Source organism: Molothrus ater, chromosome 11 (genome assembly GCF_012460135.2).
Source record: "Molothrus ater isolate BHLD 08-10-18 breed brown headed cowbird chromosome 11, BPBGC_Mater_1.1, whole genome shotgun sequence".
Classification (NCBI taxonomy): domain Eukaryota; kingdom Metazoa; phylum Chordata; class Aves; order Passeriformes; family Icteridae; genus Molothrus; species Molothrus ater.
In genome coordinates this window covers 537,341-551,985 of record NC_050488.2, presented here as the reverse complement: position 1 = coordinate 551,985, position 14,645 = coordinate 537,341, and positions in this window count along the sequence as shown.

Sequence of the window (14,645 nt, the reverse complement as noted above, 5' to 3'; positions counted from 1 at the left end):
AGAGTTTGAGTGTTTGGTTAACAATCTGCAAACATAGCTTGTTAATGTTTTAAGCCCTTCACGGGGCTAAATTTCTACCATGTCCTTACTTCATTTTCATTTATATTATTACTTAAATTAAAAATCCACTGACAGCCTAATTTCCATGTTTCTTGGATGTCATAAATTTTTTTGGAACACTTCCAGGGATGGGGACTCCACCACTGGCCTGGGCAGCCCAGTGCTTGATGACCCCTTCCATGAGGAAATTCTTCCGAATACCCATCCTGGACTTTCCCCTGCACAGCCTGAGGCTGTTCCCTCTCCTCCTGTCCCTGTTCCCTGGGAGCAAAGCCTGACACACCCCCCCCTCTCCTGTCAGGAGTTGTGCAGAGCCAGAAGGTCCCCCCTGAGCCTCCTCTGCTCCAGGCTGAGCCCCTTTCCCAACTCCCTCAGCCACTCCTGGGGCTCCTAAACTCTTCCACAGCTCCATTCCCTTCTCTGGACATGCTCCAGAGGTCTTTCTTGTCCTGAGAGCCCACTGCAAGAAGTTGTGAAGTTCTCTGATGGTTAAATCCCTTGAACATGATGAATGGTGAAATAGAATAAGGGATTTTCCCTATCAAGAAACAGTGAAATTATGGGCTAAAGCCAGTGGTAGCAAATTCATGCCACAAAGAAAGCTGGGACTCTGGAATACTGACATAACCTCTGAGTTACCTCATCCAGATGCAGCAGTGTGATGCCAAATTAAGAGCTGATGCAAACTCCCAGTATTACTTCCTTGAAAATTCCCACTTAGTGCCTGGAGCTGGAATCCCGCTGGAGTTGGGATAACCCTGGTGGGTCTGATCAGGCCTGACATGTGCAGCTCTCCTCCTCCACTGCACGGAGGCAGCTGAGCCACTTCCAAAGTAGCTCTCTCCTCTCTTGTCACGACAGCCTGTCCTCCGTAGAGGCAAAAAAGTCGTGTATGAATCAGCTCCTTGTGGTTCGGCTGTGAGATGCTAATTACACATCATTAAAGGGCAAGGCACCTTCAAGACTGACATAAAAGCTGTGTCACTAATAGTTTGCTTTCAAACCTCTTCGAGTTGAGGCTTTTGAAATAGGTAACATCAAGAAATCTGTCGATAAAATCAGGAATTAAACACTTGTAAAGAAACATATAGAAAGGGGATTTTTAAAATTTACACTGGAACTTGATTTTCCTGTAAAAAATTTTGAATAGTAACTCATTACATGAATTTCTACAGTAATATAATTGATGTTTTTCAAACAGGAAATAATATTTTAAGAGACCATGCTACTTTAATCTCTTTGATCCTGGGGCCTTTGATCTGCCATGGGGTGACATGACTGAGATCAGGCATTTTCTTTGGTGATGTGTTGAAAATGTGAAATTACTGATTCCTGTAATCCAGCAGAGCAGAAAAAGGTCTGTGCTTTTTATAGCTCAGAAACTGATACAGCTTTCTTCCCTTGCTCAGAGCCACTGGAAATGCAAGGCCTGAATATTCCTTAAAGATAAGATTCTTTTCCTTACAGTGTTATCTTCACTCTAATTAGCCTAAGGCCGTCTCCCTCTCTGAATTACACCTAACTGAAATCCTCACTTCTTAACGATTTGGCATAATCCACAAACCATTGCTCTGTGCCTTCAGTGCTGTGCAATTTTCAAGATGAGAGACATGGGCTATTGCAACAGAATTCAGATGATACAAACCCCAGCAAGGGTTTTTCCAAAATAGTCTGTAAATGTCCATGTCAGATTCACTGGAGGGACTCGGCTCAGTGCCTTGAGCTGATGGCCATGGAGGAAGACATGAGACTTGATTTACTCTCAAACTCTGTAAACATCTATTCTTTGACATATCTGACCTGTTCTGATCTTTAAGTTCTGTGATAATCTGAGTGATACTTAGTCTGTTTATAATATGCAAGTAGTGAAGTGCAATGCACATTTCTGCCCCACCTTTTCCAAATATATTCAAAATAAACACATTGACTCAGCTGATGGGAAAAGTGAAATAAACACTGGGAAAATGTTTAAAAGTTCACTATTATACTACTTAGACTACCAGGAAAACATTAAATCTCAGACTTCAGGACATTTTTTGTTTCTGATGGCCTCCTGCACCTTTCCCATTTACCATTGCTACACAGGTATTGTACATGATGTACAGGTATTGGACTTGATGGAAGTGGGGCTGGGGAACGAAAAGCAGATTTACATTCTAAAGGTATCACAGAATCCCAGACTGGTTTGGGTTGGAAGGGACCTTAAAGATCACCTCATTCCAATTCCCTGCCATGGACTGGGATGTCAGTCACTAAATCAGCTTGCTCAGGGCCTCATCCAGCCTGGTATTGACCACTTATAACCATGAGCAGGGATTCTCTGCTACCAGCAGCACAGTCCTCAGTTGGAATGACTTGGAACACCTCTGCTGCCCCAAGAGAGGCCCAGGGCTCAGGAAATGAGGTGTGGTCTGTGGGAAGAACCAACATGACACAAAACATGCTCAACATGTTTCCAAATCTATTACTGCCTTTCACTAGTTTCTTATTTCTGTGCTAGTTTTAGATTCATAAATTGCACTCTAACGATGCCTCCAGAGGTGTCCTGGAGGAATTTCAGTATTGGTGTTCACCTGAGCACAGCTGAGAAAGCAATGTGAACCAGTTCTAAAGAACCTGGAGTTATTCCAAGCTTTGGAGTTTCCTAAGCTCAAAACTATTTAGAAACTCCTTCAAAGGCTTTCAGCTAAAATTCCTCACCAGCCATGAGGTGTTCTCAGGTTTAGATAGGGATGTCTTGTGATAACCAGATGGGACATTTTACTTGTTCTCAACTATCACAGTACAATTCAGGCACAAATTATCAGATAACTGGCTTAATTTATTGACTTTATTACTACTGATCCAGAACTGGATGTAATGGTCACAGAAATTAGAGGGAAGAGACAGGATTCTGCCACAGTGCTTGCTCTGCTTTGTGCCCAGGACACTCTTGAGGAAGCCAGGGACCTATGAAGTGAAGGTGTATAGAAAGAAAAGGCAGCAAGAAAAGGAAGTGCCAAGGAGCCCGCAGCTCTGAGTAGCTACAGCAGGACTCTGGGCTGTTCTGGTGCGTGGCCAGAGGAGCTGTCAGAATCCACCCACAATCTGGTTGTGACATGTATTGCTGCATCACACTCCCACATGTGATTTGTGTTTATTTTCCTGAGAACAAGATAACATTTCATAGTTGTATTGCAATAAAAATTCCTACTGGTGAAGAACCCTGAGAGAGATAGAAATATGCATATATTCATATATAAAAATAGTAGAGGTGGTATCAAGAAATACTTGCTTTTTAGAAAGCTTGACAGCCAGGAATCCTTCATAAATTTCAGATGAAGCTGATCCCTGTTTTCCTCACCATCTTCCATATGACTAATAAATTCAATCAAAACAAAATAAAAACATGTTTTTTGAGCATCTCAGGAAAACTCCTCTTAATGTGTAAGGAGCAGCTCATTTGTTGTTTTTATTCCACAGGCAGATATTTTGACAAAGAGGTTCTGATCACACAGCAGTACTAAAGCTCTCTCATTTCTCAGGCTAGGAGGCTGCTCATCAGGTGAAGGATGCCAATGACCAGCAATTAGCATCCTTCTCATTTAGGAACCCTGATTACACCTTCTAACACCTTCTTGTGTTAGTGCTGCATTAAGGGTAGTTTATACCATCTTGATTCGGGGTGTGAGGTGGTTTAGAGCAGCAGCAGGGAGTAGAGACTTTTCTTACTTCTCTCCGTACCAAAGAAATCACCAAAATAACAGGTGAAAGCAATTCATCTCCCTGCCTGCTCACCTGCTGAGTGTTCCAGGCTTCCATTTCTGCTTCCCCAATCAGGCTTTCGTTCTAATCAGTAAAATTCAGGAGAGTATTTGTTGCTGTCTTGAGTTTATTTATCATTTTTTCCCTATGAAGATATTAATGTCAAAGTGAGTTAAGTTCTGCTGTGACAGCCTGGTCTTTTTTGCTGCTCCAGTTAGAATTATTCACCTCTATAAAATCCACACTGTAATGCCCCAGCCTGCTCCATGGGTTTAAGGGGAGGTTGTTTGATTCATTCTCTCTTGATGGCTTGGGGAAATAGGAGCAGCTCTATGTGGCTTAAATTCTACCTGGCTTTAAACCATGACAATGATACATTCAGGGAAAGGGTAATTCTTAATAAAAATAAAAGTAATTGAAAGTAAAAATAGAGGGGGTGACTGAAATATAAAAAGTGTGGACTGAAAAATATGAAAGCAAATTCCAATGCTTTGCATTGCAAAAGATGGAAAGTGCCTTTTTGTATGACAGTGTCTGTCATGCAATATACCTGGTTAGCTTTTACAGTGAGAGAGAGGCACAACCAGATGGCCAGTTCAATGCTGTGCAGTCACTAACTGAAGGAGTCTGTGGGTGTTTATTGGCTGTGGGTAAGAGCCTTTAATTTCTGTGGGACATGAGAGCACTGTAGCAAGTCTGCATAAGCACTCCCAGACAACTCCCACTGTACCTGTCAGTGTAGATGGAAATCAGAGTTTCTGCAGTCCAGTGAGGAAGGGAACTGTTTCTCTTGCTTTCTGAGCCACCATTTGACCACGAGTTTCTTCATGGAGGTCATGACCAAGTTTCAGTTCCTTCAGTGTCAGTGTCTTGTGTCACTGGCTAAATTTGAGGTGCATCTTGACTTCTTGTTGTTCTTGATGAGCACATGCAGTGTTGTGCTTTCTTGTGCTCTTTCTGATGTCTCTTCAAGTGACTGGACAAGTGATTCGCTGTGATGCCATCGTTGATTTAATTCATGGCATCCAAATGGTATCCACTGATAAGGACAGCAGGACAGAACAGCATTTCACTCTGAAAAGGACAGTAGAACAGAACAGCGTAGCTTTGGAGAAACAGATGAAGGTGTAACTGAGTCAAACAGAAGTCATGCAAAACACAAGCAGGATGCCAGCTCAGCTCTGCAAGGCTGACCAAACAGAAGTATGTGCAAAACAATGATCCTGTGTTTTTCAAAAGTGGGAGTCGAGGAACAGCCCCCTAAAAAGGATGTTGAAGACAGACCCCAAAGAACCACAAGAGAACTTCCAATAAAAAGTATGACTATGTAAAATAAAGTAATGCATATACGTTATAATAATAATAAATATTATAAATAATATTATATTATATTATATTATATTATATTATATTATATTATATTATATTATATTATATTATATTATATTAATAATAAGCAGGCAGAGCTAATGAATATGTAATCTGTGTGTGGGAGCTGGGGTTGTTGGCCTGGAGAAAAGACAACTCAGAGGTGATCTTGTCACTTCTACAACTCCCTCAAAGGTGGTTGTAGTCAGGTGGGGTTGGTCTCTTTCTCCAGGCAGCAACTGACAGAACCAGAGGACACAGTCTCAAGCTGTGCCAAGGGAAATATAGGTTGGATATTAGGAAAAAGTTTTTCACTGAAAGAGTGATAAAGTTTTGGAATGGCCTGCCCAGGAAGGTGGTGGATGTTTTTAAAAACAGACTGGATATATATGGCACTTGGTGCCATGGTTTAGTTGAGGTGTTGGGGCATGGGTTGGACTTGATGATCTTGAAGGTGTCTTCCAACCTTGTGATTCTGTGAATTCTGTGTGTGATAAAAACTCTTTACCAATGCTCAGGGCACTTAATTAGAGGGGGAGTCCTCAGAGTAACCAGCACTGCAATAAACAGTGCCTACTTTCTAACACTCAGACTGTGTTGGAAAGGTTCTACCTGGTCACTTTCAGTATCACCAGAAGGAGAGACTTCTATCATGAGGATTCACCACTGGAGCTCAAGATTGATGCTTTGTACTCTGAAGATAAGAGATGTACTAGTAGAAGATTAAATATGCCCAGTTGTCTAATTGTCCAATGTGTGCACTGGCTTTATTTGCAACACAGTTGATTGTTTGAAGCCAAGTGGAGTCAGTCTGCCAGTTTGGAGCAGGCCAGGGGTCACTCTGCCGTTTTGGGGCAGGCCATGGGTCAGTCACTGTCCCCTCTCTAAATCCATGTCCCACAGAAATTGTTTGGGTGGTTTTTAAGGCAGACTTTTGATTTCTGTGCAGTAGTAACAGCAATCCTGCTGACACAACCTAACAACCCCCCAGGTCCTCCTCACAGCCAGAGGTTGTGAGCATGGAGCCACTGGGGCAGGATGAATGCCTCAAAGACAGGGAGGGAAAAGGAGGTGAACTTTAAGGTCCTTCCAATCCAATCCTTTTGTGATTCTCTGATACTACATCAGAATCCAAATGAGTTTACCATCTGTACCAGATTTCTGGAAATTCAAGCCTGCTGAAGCAGCATCCTTCAGTCTGGAGAAGGGTTCTCTCATCTTCATTCTGTTTGCAGTGGAGGCATCAGTCCTTTGTATGTTGACAATCTCCAGCATGTCTGTTCTATCCAGAACAACAAATATTGCCATTGCTGAAATGTCTCTAATCATTAAAGTCAGCCCCAGGCCTGCTGTGAGTCTCTGGGGCAGAACTATGGAAGGACAATCTCTGCCCATCTCTGCTTTTTAGTCAAGTGGCTCAGATTTCTCTCCTGATTCCTGTGCCTGATCACAGTTGCCAGGAGGATGCTCACCAATGGCAGCAGACAGAGTGCTGAGGAAAATGGGATCAGTTAGAACTGTACATTCCCTCATGTTTTCACTGTGAGCTGTTGGAGGGGGCAGGGATTCCAGCTCATTGATCCCAGGTGAATGAATTGCTTTGAAGATTAAAAATAAAACCATGAAAATCCTTGTGTTGGGTGTTTGTAGAGCATGTATCGAGTCAGAAGGAATCAAAATTGACTTTTGACAAGTTGGGGGTTGACTCTTCTGTGTGATGCATAAGCAGCAGCCAAACCATTTTCTTCATAAGAGACCCCATCCCTTGATCAGTGAACTTAAATTTTAATTCTCTCTGCTGTGGGCAGGTGTTTGGTTTGCATGCTGGCACTACCTAAGCAGGCTGGTTTCTCTCTTTCCAGATGCCAGTTTATGTCATGGGCATCACCAGCACTCAGACTCCTTTCTCCTTTGGCAATGCTGTGCCAGGGTTAACGTTCCACTGGTCTGTCACCAAGAGGGACACTCTGGATGTCAGGACAAGGCACAGTGAGGTAAAGTGTGGGTGTGTGTGCAGTGCATGTGTGTGCAGCTTGGGCAAAGGAAACGGCCACATCAGGGCAATGCAGGGAATATTGCTGCCTCCACTGCCTCAAAACCCAGATCAGTCGTCAGCACCTCGGTGCCAATGTCTGGGCTTTCCATGAGTCCAACTTGAATCCCTTTCTCCTGTCCAAGGCTGCTTTTCAGCTTCCTGCAAACTACAACTTTGCAGTGGATGTTTATGGCAGAGTAAAGGGAAGAACGGGCCTGAAAGTTGTAGTGAAGGTCCTCGATGCTGCAGCCAACCAGTTCCACAACATGGCAAGAGAACTGTCTGATGAAATCCAGATTCAGGTAGGATGATTTTCTACACGGTTCATGTTGAAGTATCTCCTTCAGAGCTGGACTGAAGTATCTGTCTTTGAAATCAGGAATTTGAAATGCAGGAGTAACTTCAGCTTTAGTTTATCTTTATGAGTCCTTACTCTTGTTTGTATAATGTTCCCCATTGGGGCTCATTCAGTTCATGGGCTCATGGGGGCAGGGGTCTTGGAGATATAAATTTTTCTGAGCATGTTTCTGCCAATGTAAAGGTCCTTTTCTTAATTGATTGAGAAGAGATTTGGGGATTTTGCATTTAATGTTGAATTTTCCCCATGTTCACTTACTGCTTGTTCCTGACTGTTTTCTCTCCTGAGAGGGAGAAGGGCTGCTGGGAATGTGTCTGTTCCAAGTGTCTGTTCTAAGGTCCAGGTGTTATGTGAGTTGAAATGTCTGAATTTTTCAGGTAACTAAGCAGTGCCAGCTCAGGCCCAAGCCCCGGTCCTTTCCTATCCCGCAGGAGATTTGGTGTGTACCAGCAACAGCAGGTTCGACACCTCGTGCTAGTACAGGGACGAGAGGTTTTTGCTTTACAAAATAAAACAAGCAAACCCAAGCAGTGAGGAGTGAAATCACTGAGCCAACGCCCTGGTGTGTCCTCACAGCCCGGGCTTGGCCATCCCTGAACCCCCGGTCCGGAGGGCTCCGCGGCAGATCCTGGGCTCCTGGAAGTGCTCGTGTTGGACACTGCGGGATCTGCTCAGGGCAGAGGCTTCCCCTTGGGAGCTGCAAAGCACAGAGAACGCCCTCGCAAGAAGTTTTTCCCTCAGCAGCTGGAAGCGAACCCCGCCACGAGGCGCTGCCTCGGCACAGCCGCTGCTCGGGGCGGACGCGGAGCTGTTCCCTCTGATCTGCGCTGTTTCGCCTCAACTCGTGGAACAATCACCGCTGCGGTTTCTAACTAAGTCCAGGCTTTATCTCTGATGTGCTTCGGCACGAGTGTGTGTTCTGTCCTAGAACAGTTGTCTTGTAAATCGCCGGTGCTCGGGGCAGCGCCGTAAGAGCCGCTGAGGGGAGGCGGCCCGGGGCAGCAGCTCGGCCAGGGCCGAACAGTGGGGGCTGTACAGAGCCTTCCCCTACCTCCTTCTTACTTCTCATTTCTCATTAAAATGTTCTAGTACAGGACGGGGAAACACTGAAGTGTCCTACTGTGTACTTTCGGGTTTTTTTAATCTATCAGACTTGGAGCGTGGCAAACGGGAATGAGGAGTCATTTCAAAGGCTCAGTTGTGATCAGCAATTGGTGTCCGTGAGAGTTAAGGATGAAGAGGAAACTCCATCTTTAAATATAAATGCTTGAAATTCTGGGCAAGTTGTGTTATTTCTGTCGAGGGAGGGGATTGATCCCTGAGGGGGCAGGAGATGTCACCTCTCAATAAGGCACTGCTGGGAAAAAAACCTCAGAAACGGAGGGAGTACTGTTTAGAATTGGAGAGTGCTATTGCCATTGCTGAAATGTTTCTCTCTCTAATCATTAAAGTCAGCCCCAGGCCTGCTGTGAGTCTCTGAGGCAGAGCTGAGGAAGGACAGACAATCTCTGCCCATCTCTGCTTTTTGGTCAAGTGGCTCAGATCTCTCTCCTGGTTCCTGTACCTGATCACAGTTACCAGGAGGATGCTCACCAATGGCAGCAGAGTGCTGAGGAAAATGGGACCATTAGTTAGAAGTTAGAACTGTACATTCCCTTGTGTTTTCACTGTGAGCTGATGCAGGGGGTAAGGGGGGAAAGTGGTGTCTTCCCTGAGCACAACCAGCAGTTTTGTTGCCAGAGGCTGTAGGCAGAGCAGGGAGTGCATAATCTTAGTAATTTTTCCTCCACTGTTGAAAGGGGATGGCTTGAATAGCATTACTTTCCCTCCTCACTGAGTTCTAAAATCGGCTCCATTGTCTCCTGGTGCATTTAGTAGTATTAACATCATTACTCCTACAACTATGACCACTACCCAGGGTGAAACCCTGCAGGCAAGAGTTTGGAAAGCTGTGTTTACACTGAACCATCTTACTATTCCTCCCTCATGTACAATACCTGTTATTCTAATGCATTTTTTGTTGTTACAGTCACCAGTACCCCTGGCCCTGCTCCAGTCTGCGTTTGCAACTTGCAAACACGAGCCTGGGAAGGCCCATGGGATCTTGTTACCTGGGGATGTGGATATTCTTGTGTCTCCAGAAATTCCAGGAGTTTGGTGAATGCCTGCTCCTTGTGTTTGACCTGTGTTGGATAACACCCCTCAGAGCCACAGACATTGCTGTGGCTCACCTGGCTTCCTGGAATAGCGAGAATGTTTGGGTGACCCCATTGCACGCACTAAACCAAACAAAGCAGCATCAGAAACTGAAATATTGCACCTGGCTGAAATATTATACCCGGCAGTTCAATTTATCAAAATCACACTGCTTGGTGTCAGCAGTTAGGTAGAGATCAAAGCAAGCCAGCATATGGCTTGGCAAAATTCAGAGCACTGCATAAGGATCTGATTTTGCTTTGTAGAGACCGTGCATGGCCAGGAATCCCCAGTAGGACAGTAGGGGGGCTTTGCACCATTGGTTAGGTGTGGTAACGCCCAATACACCACGCATTATAAACCACACTGCACAGCACAGATTGCAGACAGCACTGAACACACCATCAGTAGATTGTCACCATGACATTTATGGAATGTAAAGGAACACATAGCTGCCAGCTTGTCTCTGTACTGGCCACTAATGTAGATAGCATTTGCCACATGGCTTCATGAAACCATGCAGCTATTGATTTTTGTTATTATCCCACGGGCATGTGCGAAGATTTCGATGGTATGTGCTGTATGAATTGAAAAGATGAATCAAAATCGAGTCACAAACACATTCAGGAATTAATGGAAACTATATAGGAGATGCTTGTACTGTGTTTGCTCTCTTGTCTGCAGAGGGCCCTGCAGAAGATGGTAAACAGCATTTGTGGTTGAAAAGCAAAAAAGGGGAACTGTAGGGGAACAGGAATAGGGCTGTAGGCAGCCTTGGCCTTGATGAGTTACAGCTGTGTCCTTGAACAAGATGTAAACAGCTTTGAGGGAGAAGAAGCATGGAATGCCAAAGTGTGTTGACATTTACACCAAGAAACAGAAATTTATGACCAATTACAAAAGAGTAGAAGGCGCGTGCATGTCGTTTGTTAGCCAGTTATAATGCAAAAACACGCACGTGTTATGCGTGCGATATAGAGAAAAAGTATAAAAAGTTGTACTGTGGGATAATAAATGCTGATGCTTGCTGCCATCTTCAGTGTCAGTCTTTTGTCCACCATCACGCTAAAACTCTTCTGGCTTGCAGAAATGTTGAGATCTGTTCACTAGTGGGAGGTCTTGGATGGGTGGATGTGACAGAAGTTAATTATTCTTCAACAGACCAGGGTTTGAATTACATGCAGTAGATAATGTTTCAGGGCACAACCTTGAATAATGAGGAGAAGACAAACTGTGTTTTCTAGCAGCCTATCTTCTGGCAAGCTGTTACTGGTTTGAATATTTGCATGACTGAACAGTCACATTTGGTGAAAAAGAAAACAATTAAATAGTGTTCTGGGTTTTTTGTTCTGAACAGATTTATAAGAAGATAAAATCCAGTATTTCCCTCTTCACAGCGCCAAATTAACCCAAATTGGAAGCCACCTTCACATAATCCCATCTGAACAGTATGCTTCATTTGTTTAAATTGCCAAGACAACCAAGCCTTTGGGGAGGCACCTTCTTCACAGTTTCAAGTGCATTTCAGCTGAAGGCCAGAGGCACGACATCAGTCATCACAGATTACTTTTATTCCACTCTAAGCGCTCCATTCATTTGGTGTGATGCCAGCATCCTCCAGAGAGTTCCACAAAACCTCCCTGCATGCTTTGGATTTGAGATGAACTAACAGATACCTGAGGTTACAGATCATTAGGAACAAACTCCCTAGCAAATACCTTGCTCCAGAAATGGAGGAGTGTGAGTTACCCTGGCTGGGTTTGAAAGCAGCTGCAGGTAACATTGACAGGGATTGATGCTGTCTCCTGGCAGTGCTTTGGGTTTCACTGTCCTTGCTCTTTGCCTCTTCCTGGAGTGCTTGGGCAGAGCTGACTGCAGGGATGCAGGGATAGGGACTGTTTGGCCCTGGCAGCACACACACTGATTTTACCTCTCCAAAGGCAGGATTCATTCAGGACACTATTTGCAAAATGCCAACCCTTTACTGTTTAAAATGCAAGCTTAGGCAGGCTGATGTGAATGCCAGGCCATGCATTTACTTCAGATACACTCATCTTACAAATCTGGATGAATTTACAGCAAAAGATGCAATTTAACTATGAGGATTTAGAGGGCATGCAGTGTCCAAGGATAAGGACATGCATAAATGTACTGAGGAGCAGAGCACCTGTAATTGGAAAGATGCATTTTGAAAATAATTTAGAAAGTTAATAAAATTTTCAGATCCTTACAGATGCTTTTTGCACTGAAGGAGTATCTTATGCTCCACCAAACTGGTATTTAAAATATGTCCTTTATAAGAAGAGCTAGGATTTAAAAAAGAGCATAGTTAAATGACTGAGATACTGCTTCACATTTGAATTCTGAAGCAAATATAGTTTCTTGCAAATATTGTTCTTGCACACACTCCTGCAGTATAACTCATCTGTTTTGTTCACTGCATGAAGAAAATCAGGCATAAGCTGGAAGGAAAAACTCTTTATGGAGTTTTCAGCATAATTTTTTTAGTGGAATAGAATTACAGTACCTAAAGCCAAGCAGGTGCAACATCTGGTCTGAAAGAGAACTCCAGAAAGGTCAAACAGAATGTGAGAATGTGTTCTGAGTCCACAAAAAACTACTGCATCTTATTGCAAAGCTCTAGAATGGATAGTGTAGGATGGGTTTTTTTCTTGTTTGTTTCCTTGCTTGTTTGGTTTTTAATTTGGTGATTAAATTTAAAAAACAGGGCTATTCATTATTTATACAGAAAAATCCCATTTGTCTTCTGCTTTTCACCAATGCTTTCCAATTTAGAAAGGGTCACTTGACTGTAATTAAACCAAATGTTGGTGAATAATTCAGTACCTTTTTTCTTCACCCCATCCTATTCATTAGTTAGAGCCAAAAGGCTGCAACTTTCAAATAATAACAAATCTTTAGTCAATAATTAGTAATAATTAAAGACTCAAAGCTGTTATAGCAGCTAGTTAGGAACAAAGAAAATTCTGTTTGTGAAATGAGAACTCATAAAGAAAAATTATTTTCTCATCAACTTAAATATTTCTAAAAATGTAAGCTTTCATACACTGTACTCCTGGGAATCTCTTTGTAATTTCATTTGATAAACACAGAGCTAAAATTGGCATCCTTGTAATTAATTTACACTATTGCATAAAAACATGGGGAGAATAATTCACAGAGAGAAACTGCATGGTGCAGTTGCTTTAAAGCCTTTTTCCTCTTTCTATGAATTATATCAGATATGTAGTTACATAAATCAGAATGGTACTTTGGGGGTTCTTACAGTCTGAGGTGATTAAAAGATTTACAGATTTTAAGTAGAACTCAGTGATTGTAAAATTAGTTAATATTGGGCTATATGGAGAATCTTCTATATTTTTTCCTGTGTTTCACACAGCTTTTCACAAACCTCTAACATGAGAAAAAAAACTAACATTCTAAACTAAAATTAAACTGAAATGAGGAAAAAAATTTACCAATTGTATGAAAATCTGTTGACAAACACTGTTCTGCCATTTTGGGTCTGGGTCATGATTAGAACTGTAAAGAACTGTTTAGCACTTCCACTGGAGGAAAAGTTCAAATTGCAGTTTTCTGCTGGAGCAGAGTTCATCTGACAAAAATCTTTAGTCCTGTAGGATTTCTGTGCTTCCAGTGTAACTGAGCCTGGCTCCAGGTGCAGCATGGGGGATGCTCATGACCTTCTAAGGGGATCCTCCTGTCTCTTCATCACCTCCTTAGCAGTGCTATGCAGAGAACTGATCTAAGAGAGTGACAACTTACTCAAAAGGACCCACAACCAACGAGAAAGGCCCGTGGGAGAGAAAGGAGAACACAAATATGTTCCCAGGATCCCAAGAGGAAACATTTCTAAATAACACAAGACCTGGTGGCGCCAAGCTGTTGGCTGGGGAGGAGAAATAAACAGGCAGATGGATGTCGATGTGCTCAGGGAGATCACACAGGAGTAAAAGCAGACTGATGACACCTTGTGGGGGGGAGCAGCTCTTCTCTGGGTGAGAACAGTCACCCCAATTTCACTGCATGCACTGATCTCCAGAATGGAAAGCAAAGGGAGGCAAACGACCTTCACAGGTTCCACACAAGCCAGCATGATTCTGACAATGGGCTCCCAGTTTCCTGCCTCAGCAACAGAATACAGAACCTGGCAATGGATTTAGGAACTGTTGGAGACAGGGCCCTCTCCTATGATAGATCCCAGGTGAGCGGGAATCACCCCGGCTTATTGTGAAGTTCAAAGGCAAACAGGAACAAATGTTTTCCCACTGTATTTTGGGTCTTTTCTAGGCTATTTCTTTTTGCATTCCACCACCTTATTTAGCTTTGGAGTGCTGCAGGGCATTGAGAAGAGTCTATAATTGTGCTGGGTGTTCTTTCTCCCTTAGCAGTTAGTGAGAAGTTAGAACAGGGCCCTGGGTACAGGCAGTTCAGATTTGCCAATCTCCCGAGCTCTCCCCTGCATTTGTCAGTGACTGAGTTTCACCAACTATTATGCTGCCAATTTGCCTGCTTCTGTTCCCATGAAGTTCATCACAGCCTTCTCTTAGGAAGATAAATAATTTTGTTATCTGCAAATCCTGCTGACCTCATTTTTCTGTTCTACACTTCATTTCTGCCTTTCTGGATAATGAATGAGTGTATTAAATGCTAACTACAGTCCAGCTCCTTGGGATATACTAATATTAACCTCCTACTGAATTGAAAACTGACAGCCTAATGAATTAAAACTCTTTGCATGAGAACAAGAGTGTTGACATAGGGAAAATCAGGATGACTTGTGTTTTACTCCTAAGCTGAAGAAAAAACCAAACCAAAACCCCTCCCAAAAATTTGCAAGTGCAAGTACCTGAGATTTGCACT